The sequence below is a fragment of the Gossypium hirsutum genome, chromosome A07, assembly GCF_007990345.1.
Source record: "Gossypium hirsutum isolate 1008001.06 chromosome A07, Gossypium_hirsutum_v2.1, whole genome shotgun sequence".
Taxonomy (NCBI): domain Eukaryota; kingdom Viridiplantae; phylum Streptophyta; class Magnoliopsida; order Malvales; family Malvaceae; genus Gossypium; species Gossypium hirsutum.
Genome location: NC_053430.1, coordinates 91,061,397 through 91,078,864, shown reverse-complemented (window position 1 = coordinate 91,078,864; position 17,468 = coordinate 91,061,397).

Below are 17,468 nucleotides of genomic sequence, written 5' to 3'. Positions count from 1 at the left end.
GAGTGGTTGAACCTATACTAACAGCTAGATAATAAAATTTTAGTTTAATAGTATCGAATTGTATCAAAAATATTTTACATTATGCCATATTTAGTAAATAATTTTCAACTTTTCAAGATCCACAGTATTTACTATACTTAAAAAATTAGAGATAAAAACTTTAAAAATAATAATAAATTATCAAAAGGAGAGGGCCTCACAATTATAGTTTCATTTGTGGAATATTGACAACATTTTATTCAATATAAAAATGACCTTAACAATTTAATAACTATTTCTATTATCTAACAGTTTGTGCAATGTTACGTGCTTATTATGATTTTAGGGGTTTAAATAATTTTTTTATATAATTTATAATAATTTATTATATTATTTATAAGTTTTTATGAATTTTCATAAGTTTTCATAAAATTTTATATATTTTATTAATTTTATAATTTTTTATAAGTGGCTATATTTTATAATTTTTATGATTTCCTATAATTTTTATAAGTTTATATCAATTTTAATATTTATTTTTTTATGTTTTTTATAAGTTTTTAAGAATTTTTATATGTCTTCATAAATTTTTAAATATGTTTAATTAATTTTATAAAAAATTAGAATTCATTAGAATTTTTATATTTTTATTAATTTTTTTTATAATTTTTATAAGTTTGTATAAATTTTAATAGTTTTATTTTTTTATATTTTTTAATAATATTTAATGTTTTTAATTTTTTTAATAATTTTATATATATTTATGATTTTTAATATTTTTTTGTGAAAAAATATTAGATTAAATTAGAAGTTGTTACGTGTCACTATCTGAATGGTCCATCAATTTATGTTAGTGGTTAACCATGAATTCCATTAACGGTGGAACTTAATTAATTATTTTAATTAACAACAATAGCTCAATTGGGTGCAAATTTAATACAAAAATTTAATTATTTTTTTCTCATTTTCTTAAAGGTTATATATATAAGCCTTCATAAAATAAATGAACTTCTAATAATTTTTCGACCGAAATAGAATACAATACTAACTCAATCAAACATATTATAATAATATAAATATTTGATATAATAAAGCATCAAATGCTATCTTATAAAATAAATTTTGTAAGGCATTTGGATTTTATGGGAGATGGAGAGGATGACATAAATGTATTTGGATTTTTTACCTATCTTTTTCTCGAGAAAAGATATGACCTACGAATACTAACCGTTACCCTCGCCTTAGCTTCCTATCCTTTTCTCTTTCTTTTTGTCTTTCGTTACGATTAATTGTTAAAATAATTAACTATAAAAAAGTAATTTTGTCCTAATATAAAATTTCGGGAAAAATAACGAATATTTTAAAGGTGAGGCTTTTTCTTTTTCTCTTTCTTTTTAAGCTGAATGGTAAATTTTAAATTTACCCACTTTTAATTTTAATGTTAGCATAATCCACTAACTTTATAAAAGAAATTATTTTTACCTTTCATTTAATTTTTCATCTCTTTTAATCATCAAGTTTATATTTTTTGTCAAATCACTTCAGAATAGATGAAAAAATAACAAATGTTGACTTCGTTGACGTAGCAGCTACATAACTGTCCACGTGTATATTATGTTAGAAATTAGTTAATTTTTTAAATTTAAAAAATAAAAAATCCAAAAATATAGAAAATTATTAAAATTATATTAAAAATTTGTAAAAGATAAAAAATTTAAAATTTTAAAAAAATAAAAAATGTAATTTTCAAATAGTTTTTTAAATATTATACACTTGGACTACAAAGCATATTAACTTTTTCATTTATTTTGAGTGATTTAACAAAAAAATGTAAGTGCAAAATTTTAAAAAATTAGATAAATAATTAAAATATTTAAAAAAAAGAGTTAAAGTGCAAATAAATCATTATATTTTCAATATTTAATAGATTAGTATGATGAAATTGTACGAAGGCGTTTTATTAGCCTCAAACCAATATTAGCTTATTTTATAACCATTATGTTTTCAATATAACATGTATTGCATATAAATATATGCATTTAAATTTAAATTTTTATTATTTAATAAAATAATTTTATTTTGTAATCATTATTAAAAATAATTAATGTCGAAACTTTTTTTTATTTTTTTTATTTTAAAAACGAAAAACGGGAATCGACTTTTTGAAAACCAAACGTGGAGTCGCCACCAATCTTTTGTTTTAGTGTGATTGGATCACCTTAATAAAATATTTTATTCCATTTAAATCAATTTTGGCCTACGAAATTTGAGAAAACTGGTTCAGGAGTCGGTTACGTATGAGGAAGGATTAGCACCCTCACTACGCCCAAAATTGGTACTGAATTGATTAAGTATTGTCCTAATGTCTAAGATTTAAAGCTATTTTTGAAATATGGTTCCTTTTAAAACATTTGAATGGCTTAAGTTGGTTGTCAAAATCCTCTTGTTTCAAACGTACACAGCATCACATCCAGCACGATAGGACACGATCCTTTATACCCTCGAAAACACGATAAATTTTTGACTTCCAAAATTTTATATGTTGAAAATTACAAAAGTATGCCTAATTATTTAGTCTAACGAAAAACCCAAACCCAGCACGGTAGGGCACAATTCCTCGAATTTCCAAACATTGAACATTGCCTTGCTTTAGAATTTAGAAAATACGAGTGAAATTCAAAAGGAATATTTGATTATTTTGAACAAACAGGAAATCGAAACCCAGCACGATAGGGCACGATTCCTCGAATTTCCAAACATTGAACATTGCCTTGTTTTAAAATTTGGGAAACATGAGTGAAATTCTAAAGGAGTATTCAATTATTTTGAACAAACGGGAAATCGAAACCCAGCACGATAGGGCACGATTCCCCGAATTTCCAAACATCAAACATTGCATTTGTTTTAAGGAATTTTCAAACGAATAATTGTAAAACCAGCTTACAACGCATTAATTTGACTTGAAGTAAAATGGAATACTTAGTTTTTTTTTAAAAGTTGAAAATTATAATGCAACATTTGTAGACTAAAGGAAAAATAAAAACATGGGGTAATATGCACACATAAAATACAATACCAATTAACAAACTAATAATTAACAAATTAACAAAACCAATAATTAAGTATAACTAATCTAAAAAAAATGTAATCGAACTTCTAAGCAAGGATGGAGAGCAACAATACAACAAATATACATGAAATAATATAAAAACAATTAACCCATGAGATACCAAACAAACATAAAATTAATATGATACAAAACAACTTCTAAGGAATGATGCATTGATGAGCAAACAACTCATGTTAGAATTTAAGATAATTTGTAAAAACTAAGAATATATAAATACTTTTTAAAATAGATGTTACAAAATAAAGACATTTGAATCAAATAATATGCAAAATGATTTGGAAAAATACATTTATTTACAATTGACAATATGTACAAATAAAGATAAATTCAAATAATGTATGAGATATAAAAAAGGCATGCAAAGGTATATAATAAAGTATAATTTTAGGAAATAAGTTATATACATAATAGATTTAAAAAAACTCATATATACATAATTTAAAAACAACTATATGAAAAAAAAAATGGAATTTGACATGTATATAGGATCAAGCTAATTTTATAATGAATAATATATGTTCATGTAGACATAAAACATTTGAATGAAATATTATATAAAATGTTAAAATAATATAATAAAGAACTTAAAGATGATTTTACAAAAACAAAATAAAGTTATTAAAATAGCTCAACACATATATACATATATAAAAATGTTAGGAACTTTAAAATAATAAGCATTACAAGTCAAAAACTCAATTAAAATAATACATGTACAAATATATATACTATCTAAAGGAATATTGTACAAAATGTTAAAATAATCTAATAAAAAATCTTCAAAATAATTGTGCAAATAGAAACAAATAAAATGATTAAAACGGATCAGCATATATGAAAATATTAAATATATTAAAATGGTAAGTTATACAAATAGAAAACTAAATTAAAATAGAAGTAAAACAAAAAGGATGATTTATAAATTCTTGAAATTAAATTGAGGACTAAGGCGCCACATGTGCGAATGCACGAGGACCAAATCTGGAAATATTCCAGATCTTAAAACATTGTGCTCAGGCGCGGTCTAAATCGCAACAACATACAAATTTTAGGGAAAATTTAAAACAAATAAAATAGAAATAAAAGTTAATTGGAAATCAACGCAAAGGGGAGGGACTTGCCATGCAATTAACCCTCAAGGACCAAGTGCGCGGATCTCAACCTTGCACAGGTCGGGTCATCGGGTTTAAGGTCTCCAAATGGTGCCATTTCAAAGCCATTAATATTGGCTCAAAACGTTGTCACTTCATATCCTTTAAAAAGTAAAAAAAGAAACCCTAATGAAGCAAAGCCACCATTTCCTTCCCTTTTCTAAAAAACAGAGTAAAAAAAATCTAAAAGCCATTACCCCATTCGGCTAACCCCAAAACTTTGAGCAAATCAATCGCCACCACTATAATAGGTAGTTATTGACATGCGCGCACCACACTTAGAACCTTGGTTCAAAGATTACCAATCTCAGCCCTTGAAATCTCATTTTGACCTTTGATTTCGACAAAGGAGATGAAGATTCCGATGGCCTATTCACGAAGGTAAGCACTCCCCTTCCTTTATTGTTTTTAAATGCAAATAAAAAACGAATGAAGCAGATAAAAAACGCAAAAGATCTAGAGACTCAAAACAAAAATCACCTTTTAAATTGCTTTTGAATTTTTCTTTTCAATATGCATCTCTCAATGTGCGTAACCTTTACAGATGATGAAATCTTTTGGCTTTATAGCCGAAAAGGAAAATCAAAATAAAATCAAAAAATGCAATTTTTTCTATATATTTTTTTGTATTTGCTGTTGTGTTTGTCCTTTGTTTGTCTTCTTTTGTAGGCACGGAGGCAACGTGGCGGAGGTAACTGGCGCGTGTAACACCCCAAACTCGGCCCAGACGTTATGGCCGGATCCGACATGCCACATCGAAGCGTTCAAAACATTTTATATTGTTGATCCAGAAAAACCTACTTAGTGTTTTAAAAGATAATTTCATTATAGGTTAAAGTGAATGGAAGCTGTGCACCAGGTAGGAAACTGGAAAAGAGGAGGTGAGTCTATCGGACTACTTAAGTACCAAGCTCCCTTCGGATCCAATCCTAGACATGCACACCGCCATTGCCACACCTTAACGTCATGTATATTTCTAGGAAACCGATTTGATTAAGTCATTTTTAGGAAAAGTGATTAATTTTGGAAAATACTTTCATTGCGGAAGCTTTGCTTGTTGTCGTGTTATTTTGAAATCAATTGTTTTTTTTTGAAAATGCGCCCTAAAGCTATCCAATTTCAACAGTTAAAATAAGTAATACATATCTTAGTAATACATATTAAAACCATCAAAAATAATTAAGCGGCCTTATTACATTTAAAAACCCAAAACTTCAAACGTAAATAAAAGGATGTCCAGTTCACCAGAAGAAAATCAAACTTTCAGAACTGGTGGCCGCTCCGAATTCCCTCACAGCTCTAAGCCCACTATGGTTGGGGATTACCTGTGTGGATGAAAATAAAAAGGGTGAGTTTATGGAAAACTCAGTGTGTAAGGAAAACCCATTCAAAGCCCAAGTCAGCTTAAGCCTATTGGACCTAAGCCCATTTAGGTAACAGTAGTACTGGACCAGAGCCCTTTTCAGATTACAATAAACTGGGCCTTAGCCCCTTATTCAGATAATAGTATGGCCCATAGGCCCAGTTCAAAATACATGCAACATCAATAACATATGCAAGCCCATTTGGTGAGACCACTCAACCCACCAACCACTACACTCCACCCGTACCAGCCTTACACTCCATGTGGGGAATAGCTCAACCCACCCAGCCCAACACTCCACAGTTGCAGCCTTGCTGCTCAGTTAACAGTAAATTGAGGCAAAGCCTCCAGTACGTGGACAAGCCACTTTCAGTACTTCCTCCGTCAATATCCCAATCCCATGCATCAGATAATAACAACATGGCATGCAGTAAATAACAACAGTCAAACATGCATTTAGGTCTGTAAGGCCCAAATTTTGCCCGGGGCCCAATAAACCAAATAAATAAATACAATACCCAATTACAGCCCAAATATTAAAACCCTAAAAGCCCAATTAGCCCACAACCTTAACTAATTTTCAGTAAAAAAAAAGAAAAAAAAACCTAGCCACCTCTACTTGCTCCACTTACACCTGCAAAAGTCAAAAGAAGAAAAAAACAAAAAAAGGGACAGAAAAGAAGCAAGAAAACAAGGAAATAGGTAGCAAATCCATGGTATTTCGGCTACAAAGCCTGAAATCCCAGATTTTTTTTGGGTACAAAAACAAGAATATTGTAAAAAAGAGGGGGGTTTTTTATCAAAAAAAAGAGATTGAAAAAAAAAGTGTAATCTCTCTGAAGATTTTTCTTAAAAAAAAAACAGCAAGCAATACAAAAAAAAAGATAATAACAAAGCCATAAAAAAAGAAGAAGTGCAAACCGGCTTAAGGTTTTTTTCTTTTCTTTTTTATTTTATTATTCGAATCCATCTCTTCTCATTCATGTATTAAGATATATCAAGGTATATATATAAGAAATATTAAAAAAAAAACCTTTTTGAAATTTCCGGCCACCGTGCGCGGTGGCCGGCGACGGTGACCGACGGCAGCGGATGGCGGCAGACGGAGCCGGAGTTTGGTCAGAGGGAGAAGGCCTTGAGAGAGTTTGAGGGAAAGGGGTTAGTTTTTTTTTTTTTTTGAAATGGGAAAAATGAGTTTTTTTTTATAGGAATTTTGACTTATATAGCCCCATCAAAACGACGTCGTTTTGGGTTTAAGCCACTAATGCCAAAACGACGTCGTTTTGGCTCTTAACCCATGGCCGACCTGCGACCCGACCCGCTCCAACTTCAGGATCCGCGTGTTTTTATTGGAGAGGCTATTTGTGCGTTTAGCCCCTCCGCTTTTTATTACTTTGCAATTAAATTATTTTTTATTTTTAATTTGACACCAAAATTTGTCGCAATTTTCAATTTAATCCTAGCTGATGCTGTGCATTTTATAAAGGGGGTTATTGCACTTTAGGCCCTCTGTTGTTTCACGCGCATTTAAATAGGCCCTTTTCTTTTTTTTTAAAATTTGCCCCAAAACTTCGTTTTTAATTCGAATTTAGTCTCTTTTTTAATTTAAGTTGATTTTTATATTATCTTTGCTACTTTAATTTTTAATATTAGTTCAAATAATATTATATATATGCTTTTAAATACACTATTTTATTTTCTTTTATTATAAATATTATTATTTTATTTTCTTTACATTATTATTATATTGTATCGTTTTTTTATCATATCATTATTATTCTTCATGTACACATTATTTTCATTATTATTAATGTGTTTATTTTTACTACTATTATTGTATTTATTATTAGTATTAGTATTATAATTACTGTTATCATACTTATATGTGTATATATTTATATGTAAAGTTATCAATGGTTATTTTAATATTATCATCATCTTAATATTAATATGTACTTATTTTTAATATATATATATATGTATGTATATATTTATGAAGTATTATTAATAATTGTTTTGTAACATTATTATTATTATTTCTAATGTGTATGTATTATATATATTTTTAATACTATATTATGTATATATTATATTATATATATATCTATTATATTTTTATGTATATATTTTTAATATCACATTATTCATATGTTTTTTTATACATTATCCCATGTAAATACTTTCAATACTACATTATGCATATATTTTTGTCTTTATTATATATATACTTTTAATATTCAATACTATTATTATGAATATGACTTTGGTATATGTATGTATATATATGTATATTTTTTTAAATTCATATATTATTATCATTATTTTCTACGTTATATTATTATTATTATTATTATCATTGTCATTGCCATTTTTGTTGTTCCATGTTTTATTCATTTTTATTTATTCGTTAATTTGCTTATGTCTTCGATCATTTCATTTTCCTCATGCATTTGTTTATATTTACATATTACTAGTCTTGCTATTACTTCATCTTTTGTAATTACTCATATTATCGTTTTTGACACTGTCGCACCTATTATGTTATTATTCACATTAATATTATAATTTGCTTTTATGTTTTACTATAAATCACGCTATTTTCTTACTCAATATATTAAAACAATTCTTTCATAAAAGTAATATTCCGTATTAGGTAATTCGAGATAATCGTACCCTAACTTACTGGATTTCGATTCTTTTTATTTAACCTAAATAATGGAATATTCCTTTTAATCACAATGTGAGTTTAAAAAAAATGTTTATTTTTGGAGATACGAGGTGTGGTGCCCTAACTTACCGGGTATGACATGTTGTTACCTCGAAATAAGATTTTTGGCAAATAAAGGCAATACTCGGTGTTTGATGATTCGAGAATCATACCTTATCGTGCTGGGTTGTGATTTCTCGTTTGCTCAAAAACAATCGAATATTCCTTTAGGTTTTCACCCATGCTTATTAAAAACCTTTCAAAACAAAGGATGTTCGATGATTGGATATTTGAGAATCGTGCTCTATCGTGTTGGGTTGCGCTTTTTCATTTATTCTAAGCAATCGAAGATCCCTTTGAAGTTTCATCCATGTTTTCTAAAAACCCTTTAAAACGAAAGAAGTGTTTGATGTTTGGGCAGTTCGGGGAATAGTGCCCTATCGTGCTAGGTTACAATCTCCCGTCTGACTGAAATAATCAAATATCTCTCCGGGATTTCACTCGTATTTTCCAAAGTGAGGCAATGATCAATGTTTGGGAATTCAAAGAATCGTGTCCTACTGTGCTGGGTTTCGATTTTTCGTTGGACTAAATAGTTGAGCATCCTTTCGTGATTTTCGAATTATAAATTTCCGGACATCGAAACAAGAAAATTTTTGACGATTAACTCGGGTTATTCAACTTTTATTAAAAAAAGCCACATTTCAAAAACATTTTTAATTTTAGACATAAGGACAATATTTAATCGATTTGGTACCAATTTTGGGCGTAGTGAGGGTGCTAATCCTTCCTCATGCGTAACCGACTCCCGAGCCCGTTTTCTAAAATTTTTGTAGACCAAAATTGTTGTTTTAGTAAATCATAAATGTTTTATTAAAATAACCAAATTTTTAGGTGATCCGATCACACCAAAACAAAAGATCGGTGGCGACTCCATGCATTTGTTTTTCAAAAGTCGATTACCCCTTTTTTAAAATTTTAAAATTTTTAAATCAAGGAATGGTTTCGACAAGGTCAATTTAACCCTAGGGGTATTTCGGTAATTTATCTACTAGGAGTAAAACTGTAAATTTTCCACTTTTAAAGGTATTTCAGTAATTTATCTATTTTAGGGTTTTTCATGCATATTCCTACTTTTCACGTACTAACAGAACCACGTACCGAGAGTTCTTACTGAATTGGGCCCGTTGGCCTATCATTCCAATTTTGGCCCATTAAGCCCAAAAATATCGAGGGCACAGAAATCATGCACTTTGCAGTCCAAATTTTGCAGCTTACCAAAAATATTAATCGATTTACCTCACGAGCATCCGCACACTCGCAAATCTACAAAATACCAGTTTTCGGCATTTCGGCTTTTTGACTTTTGCCGATCCAGACTAAGAAAGAGGGTGTTAGTTACACACCTGTTTGCGACGATATACTGACGAGATTCACACACGAACCGCCTACAATTGGATTAGTAACACGTTAATCTAACTATTCAAATGCAAACTACGTATTAACCCCTTACAATATTCGGCCAACCACACCTACAGATCATAGTAAGCTTATAAGAAATCAATAAGCAACTCATTAACAAATTTTTGTCAATGTTTACCACATAATCATAATTTCACTGCAAGCTGTCTTCCTGAGCAACAGTCACTAAATCATTTATAACTGGAGCTACGAAACTCCAAATCAAGTGCCGTTAATTTTCCCTGAAAATAGACTCATATATGTTATATCCATAAAATTTTCAGAATTTTTGGTTTGTCCAATCAATACCAGATTTTCTCAAAAGTTTCACATGTTTCACTGTTTGACTAATCTGACCACTCTTCATTACGAATCAAATTTATCATTGTACAGAATTCAAAATATGTTCTCGTTTATTTCATTTGAAACTAGACTCAACAAGCTTTAATTACATAATTTATTCAGCTTCTAATTCATCTCCCACAATTTATGGTGATTTTCCAAAGTCACGTTACTGCTGCTGTCCCAAGCAGATTTATTACCAAATTCACTCTTTCACACATAACTTGCATGCATGTTATTTAAACATGTATATCACCAATCAATCATCACATATCTATGATTTTACTTAAGTATAATCTCCATTTCATCATTTTAAAGCACAACATGTTAGCCGATTTTTCCCCTTAGCATCTAAGGCACATGCATGCTCATTTGTTTGGCTCAAGTTCACCTATCTTCCATTTTTCATCAAAAGAACATGAAACAATAACCATTTCCTTCATTTTAATTCATGACTAAATACTCACAACACAACTAAAAACCAAAATATGCTTCAAGAGTTAAGGTAGAATCAAGAAGAACTCATGAACCTCAAAATAAAAGCAAACTACCATGAACTTACCTTCAATTTTTCTTCCCCAAGTGACCGAACATTCAAGGGCTTTCTCCTCTCCTTTTTCTTCTCTAACTTTAGGCTATGATGAACAAAGATGGACAAAACTTTATTCTTTTCACCCCTTTTTTTAATAAAATTTCATATTTCATCCATTTAATTCTTTAATACAAAAGACATGAAATTTCCATCATGGAACATTTACCTAACCCATTATCAATTTGTATCAATTTGTACCATAAATTATGGATATCAAGTGCACATTTTGTCTACAACAACATGATGACCAGCCACTACATGTAAAATAGGAGGTTTGTCATGCAAATCCTCCTATTTTGCACTCCTATTTATTTGGCCACTTCAATTTAGCCTATAGCATTTTTAAACATTTTCACATAGGTCCTATTTCATAATTTCACCCATTTTTTCTTATGGAACAAAAATTAACTAAAATTGCCGGGTTCTATCTTAAGCTTGGGCCTTCTAGAGGCCCACTAACATAATTAAACCTATGCCAACATTCACAGAATTCCCGAAAATTGGGGCGTTACAGCGCGTACGGAGGCTGCTGGTGGTTGTACGGCGCTTGGAGGCTAAAGGTTGCTGTGGAGCTATTGCAGCGCAAGAGGGTGACCTAGGGTTTCTGTGATTGCCAAACTTTCGGGCCATTTGGGCCTGCTTTGTTGTGTAATATTGGGCTAGGGTTATTTTGGGCCAATGAACTGTTAATATATGTTGTAAATGGGTTGTAATATTTGGACTATTATAATGTTTTTATTATAATTTATTCTCTCTTTTTTTTTGTTTTGTATTTGTACGGGCCTGGGCCAAAATTGGTCCTTACAATTAATATATAATATTAAGTCCAAGTTTAAAAGATGAAAATATGGTAAATTTCTACTTTTTATTACACATGTTTTTAATCTTTACAAAATTGATGTAAAAAAATTTAACGATATTACCACTTTCTTGTATATTGCATTTTTTTGGTGGTATAATTAGAGAAAAGGAATATAATTAATTAGAATCGAAGTCAAACTCTCATATCTACAACATAGCGCTCTTGTTATTAGGGGCGAACCTAGAACAATTTTGTAGGGGGCGGATGAAATTTTAATTTTTTATAGTCTATATCTTTATAATTTTTAAAGGATTAAATTAATTTTTTATAATTTTAAGTGGTCAAAGTGCAATTTTACCTTTACTAATTTAAATTTTTTAAAAAATCTCAAGGGCCTAAATAACAACTTTACATTTTAGGGGGGTCAGGCCCCTACCAACCCCTTAGATTTGCCCCTACTTATCACTGAGTCAAAAGGTTAGAAATGTTAAAATATTAAATTCAATTGTTTTAGTTTTAATATTAAAAACTATTTTTGATCTTTTATATTTAACTTTTTTTTCTAGTTTAAAACCAAATAACAATGTTATTAATTAAAAGTTAAATTGAAATTGTAACAAATATAATTAAATTAAATTATGAGTCTCGTTCAAAATTAACTTATTTAATTGGGATCAGATTAGTATAATATATTTTTTAATTTTATACTAATTTATTTTCATAAGTGGATTATTAAATCATATGATTATATTATAAAAATATGAAATAAATTAAAGAAAATTTTTAAAATTTTAAATTAAAATATAACTCAAAAATAAATACTAATAATATTTCAAATATATTTAATTTTTCTATTTTAATCTTCTAGTTTCTCGTCATAATCTTCTATCTTGATTTTCTTCAATTTATCATTATCGTCTTTGATCAACATTGAACTTCAAATGTAATTATTTACTTTGTAAATGAAAATTGTCTAAACAGTTTATAAAATTGTAATAATAAAAAATAAGATTTTGTTGTTATAAATAGAGGCTTTTTATAAAATTGTAATTTTAATTGCAATTAGAAAAATAGCATAAAGTAATTTTAAAATTAATAAAAATATACAATTATAAAGTGAAACTTTCACATTATACAATAGAATGATATGAAAAAGTGAATAAGAGTGAGTTTAAAATAAATTGTGTTTAATATGTATAATAAACAAATGGCTTAAGAGTCAGAAAAACCATCAGTAAAAAAAAAAATCAATTAAGCCCTTTGTGAAAAATTGCACGCAATTGAACTCTCAATGATCCCCCCCAAAAAAATCAAGGGTAAACTACATAACCGGTCACTCGACTATTAGAAAGCTACAAAATGGTCACCCGACTTATCATTTTATTTTTTTGTCCAAAACTATTACAATACCAACATATTTATGAGTTGGTAGTTAACTTAATGACATGTATTTTTTTAACCCTTTTTATTTTTTCACAAAATTTTCATGTCATTTTATAATTAATTAAAAACAATAATTTAAAACCCAAAACCAAAAACTACAACATTTACTTCATCTTTTTTTAATTTTTCTTTAGACTCTACTTCTGAAGTTGAAAATTTTCTCCAATGCCTTGCTAATTGATCTGTCATAATTTGATATATCAAATTAGGCTCTCCAAAACACTCAATGAGCTTATTCTCAAGCAATTTACGAGTCTTTTTCATACTTTTACTAACTTTTAGTTTTAACTATTAATAATTGTTTTTTGCTTAGTTTTACTCCTTTTGAGATTCAAATTAGCAAAATGATGTCATGGGGAACCTAACGGTGTGTTTGAGTTGGTGTAGGGAGACGATAATGACACGACCGTAAGGAAAACAAAATTTGAAAAGGGTTTCGCAACATTGATGCTATATATGTCGTGACATCGAGTTCCTTTGCCTTGAAGGTGCAAGACTTCAACAAAAAATCAACCTGGAGCCGACTGTCAACAAAGTCACAACATTGAGAGTATGGTGTCACAACATTGAACCCAAAGTCACAACACAAGCTTCCAAGGTCACGATATCACTGAAGATTTGAAGTGAAGAAATAGTGGTCACCACCAAGGATGTCGCGACATCGAGAACCTCTAAAGCCACAAGTGTGCTATTGTCGAGGGTGTCATGATATTGAGACCTGGATGTCACAACATTGCTACCTTATGGGGTGAAAATTACTGTAGAGGTAGCCTTTTGTCTAACACTAACCCAACTCAACATATACATTATAAGGGCAAATTTATCATTGTTAGGGTTGAATTCTCAACTATTGAAAAGACCTTTTTGGTTGTCAATTTAACGGAGCCAACTTCATTTAATCTTTTTAGCTTAGTTGCTAACTTCTCCTTCTTTAGGTTTAGGTTATTTACTTTTCTGAGCTTAGTTGGTGTAGTTGTTAGTTTTTACTATAGCTTTTCTCTTATTTGTAATTAAGTACTCAAGTTTAATTTGTATTTTCTCTTCAAATCCTTCAATATATTTTAGTATTGTTTACCTCTAAAAGCATAAAAATCTGAACTTTATTTGTATTTTCACCTCCATTGTCGTTTCTATAATCCTCTCCGAAGTATCCATAAAAAACTCTTAAGATTCCTCTAACCCTGCTTTTATGTTTACTTTAATGAACCATTTGAGCATGTATTTGACTGTTATTTGCATGATGATGATGAGTGGTAACTAAATCCATTGTGGTTGGTTGATGGAAATGTTGCTTGGTTAGTTGTTGGTGTAGAGACTAAATCGTAAAAAATTAGATTAAATCGAATAAAATATAAAAATTATGACGAATTTAGGTGAATATTTAGGTAGGTAAGACCGATAAGAGAGCCTATCGAGAACCAATTTGGTTATCCTGATATAGTTTGGTGAGGTCAAGAGCTAAATTGGACTAAATCTTCTAATTTGGTAAAATGATGGTCGAGAGGTAAAATTGAACCAACCAGAAGTTTAAGCCCTTTAGATCCCTAATTCAAAAATTAACCAACAACATGAAAGTCAACCAATTACTTGTGTTCATTGAATTGTTAATTGGGTAATTTTAATTGTTTTGCAATTTAGTCAATTTTAGTGTTAAATAGTTAAATAGTGTACCTTACCCCTTCAATATGAATTGTCGTGTTATAATGTTTTGAGAATAGCTAGTTAGACTTCTTGGTTGCATTTTTTTCTTATTAATCACCGTGTCACATGAACTCTCTTGGGTTCGATCTTTGGAATACTTGAAGTGTTCTTGATGCAAGTCTCAATACCCAATTTTAGGCCCATGGACATAATGGCCTTACAATACCTCAAAGCCTAATCATGAGATATAAATTTAAACAGCTGAAGTTAAAACTCAACTTATTCATTCAAGACTTTATCATGAAGAAATTTTGAGAAGAAGAGTTAGAGCTTCAATATGATGGACTTTGGAGTTTAATACGGAACGATGATAAGAAAAGTATGTTCTCACGGGCTAGGCTAAACCAGAAAGAGAATGAGAATGCTAAAGTAATTAAAAAGGACCAATTTTGTTTGTGGACTTAAAATCTCAATCCATGATGACAAGCCTATGTGGAAGATGTTAACAAGTTTAGGCGTTACACTTGAAAGACCCTAATCAGGCCCACATGCCTAGCCATATTAATCAGTCTACTTGCGGTGCATTTTTGGAAGGGATCCAGACATTTCCTAGTCAATATATCTTTATATCGATTTAATATTTGTCTTTTAGCTTCACAATGCACTTTCAATCACTTAATTTCAAGTTTAGGAGCTCAAGTTGTGACTGTTTTAGTGAAGACTACGCGAGCATAATTTCTGGTGGGATTATTACGAAAATTACAAATTTTGTGTTTTTTATTTGAGTTTAAATCATATTAGGTTGTATTTATTAAGTTTTATTATTTTATTATTTATTTATTTTGATTTTTGGATAATTTTTAAGTATTTTAAGTTATTTAGGAGTTTTATGTCAACAAGAAAGTTTAGTTTAAAACTACTTGTTGTTTAGATTAACTAGAGTTTTATTTAGATGTACTTAGGTAGCCTATATAAAAGCCTCTTCATTGTATACAATTCAATCAATTCATTCATTATTCACTTTGAGTTAAATTCTTTTTAAGTTTTCTTTTAGAAGAGTTTTAACAATCTTTTCATGTTGTGGGGATCATCTTTAAGCTTTTTCTTTCCAATTTTTCTTTCTTAGAGGGGAAATTAGAGCCATTTGAAGGGAGCTGAGGGGAAATATTTTAGGTTGTTTCCTTCAATTGAAGCATTATCGTGAAATTTTAAATTTTTAAGTTTGACATCAAAACCATAATTTTTTGTAAGCTTTTGAGCCTATAGAGCATATATTTATTCGTGCTCATTTATTTTTGGTTGTAAGTATATCAAGTTGATTTGTTATTCTAGAACTTGCTTCGGTTATACATGTCGAGGCCACATTAGTTATTTGATATATTTATATGATAGAGGCACTTAGGATTTAACCCACCTAACATTTAATCAGCTTACCTGTTGAATGAACCCTTAGTAAATCCCGTTGATCCTAACACATTTTTTTCTATCACCCATTTATGTTAACCTATAATCAATAGCTATGTTGTAAAATTATTCTTTTTATTGACCCCTTTTTGTCGAGATTTGATTTGGTTAGTTGCCTAACTATGCTTCATCATTTGTATTACTTTCTTGTTCTAAAAAAGAATTAGTAAAAAAATAAGAAAAAAATGTAAAGTAAAAAATATATATATTTGAATTGAGCTTGGATCGTTGATTTCATATTCTGTTGAAAAGCTCATTTTCATTTTTGATTTCTTGTTGATGTAAATTATTTTAACTCAGCATTTGATTTTTTATAGTTTGATAATTTATCAACTCGAATCTTGATTATAACTAACTCTTTTGACCTTTTCCGTACTTTTAAACTAAGCCCCATTACCACCTTGTAAAGACCTATTGATTAATGTGACATCTTATTCTATAGTTGTAGAGATTTGATTTTCAAGCAAGCATATGGTAAAAACATTTCTCATTCGATTGTTGAGTGCATATTAGTTGAACATAAAACACTTTAAGTACTTTGAGTGAATCTTTAGTGAGGATGTTATTTCTTGTTGAGTTTGAATTTCAAGTAATTATTGAGATAAGGGAGATGCCTAAATGTTTTTAAAGCTTAAAATTCTCTACTTAGATTGCTTGTGTTGTTTATTGTCATTTTAGTGTGAATTTCTAATGGGTGATTATATGTAGAATATCCTAAGACATTATCAGTGAAAATTATAAATTGAGGGAAGTTAACTTGAAAGTGGGTTGAGGATTTTGCTTGAAGACAAGCAAACACTTAAGGTGGGGATATTTGATAAGTGCTAAAAGTAACATATTTTAACCTCATTATTAATGCATTTTTGGGTGATTATTCGTTGTTAATTATGAATTTTATGCTCCTGGTTCTTTAAATTCATATTTTTATGCTTAATAAAGCATTTGAGAGCAGAAGGAGCGAAAATTAGAAAATCGGAGCAACCTATAAGACCCTCATGGGCTGACCCATTCCACACGACTTGGTGAGCCCACAACCATGTAGTAGGCCGTACCAATTTAGCGAATTTGCACATTAAACTATGGGAAATTGTGTTTTTTCGCTGTTGAGAGTGAAAATTCACACAATCAACATGACCTGGCCATGTGGCCGTGTTGCATTTATACAGAGGACTCAAATGTGGACAATCCACAAATTGGAAAGGCTCATATATGCACTGTAACACGTATTACGTAAGACCATCGGAAGCTAGATGCAAAAATGATCTACAGCTGCATCATGCTGATGGTGAAAGACACACTGACAATTCCTGTCTCAGTATTGATTGTCGACATGCAAGCTTGGTTCCAGTACAAGGTGTTATACAAGAAAGCATAGTGGGTGAAGCAGATGACA